This window comes from Epinephelus moara, chromosome 22, assembly GCF_006386435.1.
Source record: "Epinephelus moara isolate mb chromosome 22, YSFRI_EMoa_1.0, whole genome shotgun sequence".
Classification (NCBI taxonomy): domain Eukaryota; kingdom Metazoa; phylum Chordata; class Actinopteri; order Perciformes; family Serranidae; genus Epinephelus; species Epinephelus moara.
The window spans coordinates 28,920-35,399 of NC_065527.1; positions in this window are offsets into that span (position 1 = coordinate 28,920).

Below are 6,480 nucleotides of genomic sequence, written 5' to 3' on the forward strand. Positions count from 1 at the left end.
GGCTTCTTCTCCGGAGCCTTTGTGCTCCACTGTCTCTCAGGTTAACTTATATCACAGCGGTGCCTGGATAGTGTGACGTGTGTGGTTGTGCTGCTGCCGTGGTCCTGCCAGATGCCTCCTGCTGCTGCTGTTATCATTAGTCATACTTCTACTGTTATTATACACATATGATTATTGTCACATTTAGCATATTTAAGTTAAATACATTACTTTGTCTACTATTACATTAAATGATTCCACCATTGTCTTTGATATGATATACTTTACACCTGAAGATCATTAGAAAACAGAGGCCAATCAGATTTTCAGCCATGCTTAAATTAAAAAATGTCAGCATGTGTGGAGGAGAGGAGTTCAAACTTTCATTTCATAGTGCATTTTACAAACTTACCTGTGTTCTTCATGGTAAAATGAAAATAAATCATGAGGTGCATGATTTAAAAAAACAAAAACAAATATGAAAATACAGAAAATGACAATTTTTCATTCTATTTATTCTGCCTATTATTGGACATCATTAGTCCTCAGTGTCACATTCAGTGTTTGCCATGTACACTCGTTTGTCAACAATCTCCTCACAAAAGATCCACATGTCTCCCATTTTGTAGAACTTGAATTTAAATGGCTCCAGGATTGCGTCTTTCTCCATGTCATCAACCATGGAACTTTCATCTTCAACCCTGAGTCTGTCATACTGCTGCACAGCCTCCGCCAGTTCCTCTTCTCCCACTGTGATCACACTGCCTTTTTACATTCATAAATTACCCTGGCCCCAACTTTGTCCTATGGAGAAGACAGAGAGAGAAAAAAGGTAGTCTTCCTATAGCAAAACTGCTGTAAAATCAGTAAAAGCAATGCCAGGGCTAGTTCTTTAAGTACTACATCTTGATGTATATAAATACTGATAATACTAATGATGCATATGTTCACTAAACATTGCTGTCTCTGGGGTGGATTAAGTAAGAAAAATGACACACTGCAGTAACAGTATTATCAAAGTGAAAGCACACCCAACTTTGTACATTCCTGTGTTCCCAGGGTCCAGCTTTCTCTAACCTTCACCTAGTATAACATATGCCATTGTGGGAACTCACCAAAAAGCCCCTCTGTCTCCCTGTGCACTTGAAAGGGGGTGGGGGGGGTGGGGGGGTCTACACTAACCTAACCAACTCACAAACCCAAAATCTGACCTCAGAGATGTCATCCATCTTCCGCTTCTTCAAATGGAACACGGGTGGCACTTCACCTTACAGGATGGCCTTTGAAATGTCTGTCCAGTGGGCAAACATTTAGCCATGGCTCAAAGAAAAAGAGAACAAACGAGTGTTTTATAGATATAACACAGATGGTGGAAAATAAGAAGGTGTTTACATTTCCAATGAAAATGTCCTCTGTCCCTGCAGTTTAAATTGCATTTGCAGATCTTTTTATCTAAGAGCAAGTCAAGAAAAGTTTAAATTAGCCAATGACTAACAAGACACAAGAGCACACAAAGACACAGACACACACAAATCCATAGCTTTGGATGTAATGGCGTTTTTTATATGGACATCAAGGTGCCGCTGAAGCCTCGCTCTTTGGCTGGGCTTGTATTTGGGGCAAAGGGGGCAGTGACACAGCGTACAGCAAGCTGTGCAGTGTTCCACTTTATGCCCTGCAATTGTTTAAATAACTGAGTGATGCATCTACATAACACAGAAAAAAGTATTGTTAAGTTCATAGTATATACATATTTCAATTAGTAAAAGTATAAACCCTTTTTCATGTTCATTTAGACAACAAATAACCTGAGCGTCATAGTCAACCGCTAGCCACCGTTAGCGTAACATATGTAACATTCGGTAATTTACGTGCGTAGAGCAGCTGGTAAAACAGAAAACATATTAAGATTAAGAAGCTTTATTGTCATTGCAAGGGGGTACAATGAAATTCCATTTGGCAACATCTGGTCAAAGCCAGGTGGGATGTGGGCCTTGACATGCTGTAACACCAGTCTCTCCATACATTTCATGATCACCGGTGTCAGGGCCACAGGCCAGTAATCATTCAACCCTGTGATGGCAGAGGATTTGGGCACAGGCATTAAGGTGGGGACTGTGGCGTGCTGCAGTGAACGGTTAAAGATGTTAGTGAATACTGCAGCAAGCTGATGAGCACATGATTTCAGCACCCTCCCTGGAACTCCATCCGGTCCTGGTGCTTTCCTGGTGTCGATGCCATGCAGGACTCACAGTACCTGGTGTTGTTGGATGGTGGGGGGCTGGTCGTGCTCTGATGATGTCAGCTGTGTGTGTGCCTGTCTGTTGTCCTCTTAAAAGCGGGAGAAAAAGGTGTTGAGCTGGTCTGGGAGAGAAGTGTCGGTGGGGGAGGGGGTTTTGTGGCATTGTTTATAGTCCGTAGTATTCTGTATGCCTTTCCACATGGAGCAGGGGTTGTTCTCCCTGAAGTTGGCCTCTATCTGCTCTCTGTACTTTGTTTTAGCAGCCTTAATGCCTCTGTTCAGGTCTGCTCTAGCCTTCCTGTTGGCTTACCTGTCCCTTGACCTCAGTGCTGAATCCCTGGCCTGGAGTAGTGCTCTGATATTGGCATTAAACCAGGGTTTTTGGTTGGGGAATGTTTTCACCTGTTTCCTTGATGTTTCATTGTCCATGCAGAAACTGATGTATGACAGTACAGAGGAGGTGTGGAGCTCAATGTCTGGGTCTTCAAAGAGCTCCCATATGGTGTCCTCAAATCAGTACTGCAAGGATAGTGTGGCCTCCTCAGTCCAGCACTGCACTGACTTATACTGTGGCTTGGACCTACAGATGAGGGGCTTGTAAGCTGGTGTCAGGAACAGGGAAAGATGGTCTGAGTGTCCGAGGTGGGGGAGGGGCGGGCTTTGTAGGCTCCAGAGATGTTGGTGTAGACCTAGGCTGAGTGGGCGGAAGTTTGCTCCAGAGATCAGCCTCTCATTGGGCGGAACGAGCCACCCACTGAAGTCCCGCCCTACCACCTCCGGTTGTGTAGCAGTTTTCAACACTTCCTTTACTAACTTTTGCGGTGTTTGATCTTGCGGGGATGTAGCCATTTTTCTGCCATGGTTCGCGTCCTGTAGGCGATATTTTTGTGGGCGTGTTACACCAAAACCTGTTTCCCCCCAGCAATATTTTTGCAAGTGCACCGTTGCTGTGGCACCGCCCAGAACGATTGTGATTGGTTGAAAGAAGTACAAGCAGCTGGGGTGTTTTTTTCTCCAATCTCAAAGTGAGAGTCGGCACAGCCAGACCTTTCTTTTCTTGAGAAAGGTCTGGTGAGCGAGACTAGTGTAGACCTGGTCTAGTATTCTGCCCTTCCTTGTTTGAATGCCAACATTCTTGTAAAATCTGGGGAGCACAGTCTTTAAGTTGGTGTGATTAAAGTCTCCAGCCACGATGAAGAAGCCCTCTGGGTGTTTGTTTTGTTGCCTGGTCACACTGTCATGCAGCCTGCTCATAGCTACGTTAGCATTAGCTCGCGGGTAGATATACACGGCAGTTACAAACACTTGGGTTATTTCCCTGGGCAAATAAAAAGGTCTGCACTTCAACATTAGAAACTCCAGGTCTGGACAGCAGTGTCTCTCAATAACGGCAGCATCCGTGCACCAACTGTTGTTAATATAGACACACATACCTCCTCCTCTCCTCTTACCGGAGTCCGATGTGCGGTCCGCCCGGAAGATTGTGCATCCTGCAAGCTCCACGGCTAGGTCCGGGATGTTTTCATGCAGCCAGGTCTCTGTTATCACCATATTACAGCTGTTTATCCGCTTGTTAACGTCCCGTAGTTTAATCTCGTCCATTTTGTTAACCAGGGAGTGGACGTTGGCGAAAAAGACGCTTGGAACCGCTGGTTTATGCGGAGTCGCGGTTAGCCTAGCTTTGATGCCGGCTCGTTTGCCTCGTTTCCGGCGTCTTTCACAGCGCTGCCGTCGCCTCCTTTCTGTCCGTTCTCGCCAGCGTATCCTCTCCGGGGACGAGTCGAACCCTTCTGGGAGAGTCCAGCCGGTCTAGTGTTGTTTCTGGCTGAACGAAAAGTCCTTGTCATTTCGCTGGAAGTGGCCTGAGAGAGGAGCCTGCACGGGAAGCAGCCACACACTGGAAGTCTGCAGCCAGACCCCTCTCGATAATTGAGATGTGACAGTAGTGGAGGCTTTTTTCTTATTCAGCAATTCATCACTGAGGTTTCAGGTGTTTTTTTATTATAGAATTGTTTGAAAATTTTCTGAATATTAGGGGGTTTTTTTGTTTGTTTGTTTGGTTTTTTTTGCAGTTTGCAATAATTCTGTGAAATAATTCTAAATAATTCTTTTTTTTCAATATTAAATGGGGGCGGGGCTGGGGGCGTATCATTTGACCTGCGGTAATATGTTCTGGACACTCGGGTGAAGACAGGAGCAGAGCTGTCAACTGATCACCACCTGGTGGTGAGTTGGATCAGATGGCAGGGGAGGACGCCGCGCAGACCTGGCAAGCCCAAAAAAACAGTGAGGGTCTGCTGGGAATGCCTGGCGGAAGAACCTGTCCAGATGATCTTCAACTCCCACCTCCGGGAGAGCTTCGACCGCGTCCCGAGGGCAGAGGGGGACATTGAGTCCAAATGGGCCTTGTTCCGCTCTGCCATTGTCGAGGCAGTGGTTGTGAGCTGTGGCCGCAAGGCCGCTGGGGCCAGTTGCACCGTCAGGCTGAAGAAGGAGGCCTATAGGGCATGGTTGGTCTGAGGGTCTCCGGAAGCAGCTGACGGGTACTGGCAGGCCAAGTGGACCGCAGCAGTGGCAGTCACGGAGGCAAAAACTCGGGCATGGGAGGAGTTCGATGAGGCCATGGAGGAAGACTATCGATCAGCTCTAAAGAGCGATAACCCTTCTGGCAAACTGTCCGGCGCCTCAGGGGGGGAAGGCAGCAACTTGCTCACACTGTTTACAGTGGGGGCGGGGAGCTGCTGACGTCAACTGGGGACATTGTCGGGCGGTGGAAGGAATACTTTGAGGAGCTCCTCAATCCCACCAACACATATTCCAGTGAGGAAACAGAGCCGGGGGTCTCGGGAGTGGGTCATCCAATTTCAGGGGCAGAAGTCATTGAGGTAGTGAAGGAACTACGCGGCGGCGGAGCCCCGGGGGTGGATGTGATTCACCCTTGTTATCTCAAGGCTCTGGATGTTGTAGGGCTGTCCTGGCTGACATGCCTCTGCAACATTGCGTGGACATCGGGGGCAGTGCCTCTGGAGTGGCAGACCGGGGTGGTGGTTCCCATTTTCAAGAAAGGGGACCAGAGGGTGTGTTCCAACTACAGGGGGATCACACTCCTCAGCCTACCCGGTAAGGTTTACTCCAGGGTGCTGGAGAAGAGGGTCCGGTCGATAGTTGAACCTCGGATTGAGGAGGAGCAATGTGGTTTTCGTCCCGGACGCGGAACCGTGGACCAGCTCTTTACCCTCGCCAGGGTGCTGGAGGGGGCATGGGAGTTCGCCCAAGCAGTCTACATGTGTTTTGTGGATTTGGAGAAGGCTTACGACCGTGTCCCCAGGGGCATCCTGTGGGGGGTGCTCCGGGAGTATGGGGTTGGTGGCCCCTTGCTAAGGGCCATCCAGTCCCTGTACCGAAGGAGCGTGAGTCTGGTTCGTGTGGCCGGCAGTAAGTCGGACCTGTTCCCGGTGAGGGTTGGACTCCGCCAGGGCTGCCCTTTGTCACCGGTTCTGTTCATAACTTTCGTGGACAGAATTTCTAGGCGCAGCCGAGTGGTGGAGAGTGTCAGGTTCGGTGACGGGAGGATCTCGTCCCTGCTTTTTGTGGATGACGTGGTCCTCCTAGCTCCATTGAACAGTGACCTCCAGCTCTTGCTGGGACGGTTCGCAGCCGAGTGTGAAGCGGCTGGGATGAGAATCAGCACCTCCAAATCTGAGGTCATGGTCCTCAGCCGGAAAAGGGTGTATTGCCCACTCCAGGTCGGGGGGAGGTCCTTCCTCAGGTGGAGGAGTTTAAGTATCTCGGGATCTTGTTCACGAGTGAGGGTAGGATGGAGCGGGAGATTGACAGGCGGATTGGGGCGGCGTCAGCAGTGATGCAGGCGCTTAACCGGTCCATTGTGGTGAAAAGGGAGCTTAGCCAGAAAGCGAAGCTCTCGATTTACCGGTCTATCTACGTTCCAACCCTCACCTATGGTCACGAGCTCTGGGTAGTGACTGAAAGAACGAGATCGCGAGTACAAGTGGCCGAAATGAATTTCCTCCGCAGGGTGGCTGGGCTCAGCCTTAGAGATAGGGTGAGGAGCTCGGACATCCGGGAGGGACTTGGAGTAGAGCCGCTGCTCCTCCACATCGAGAGGAGCCAGTTGAGGTGGTTCGGGCATCTCAACTCAACTCAACTCAACTCAAACTTTATTTATAAAGCACATTTAAAACAACCAAGGTTGACCAAAGTGCTGAACAGGTCAATAGAAATAAACAAGCAAATACAAT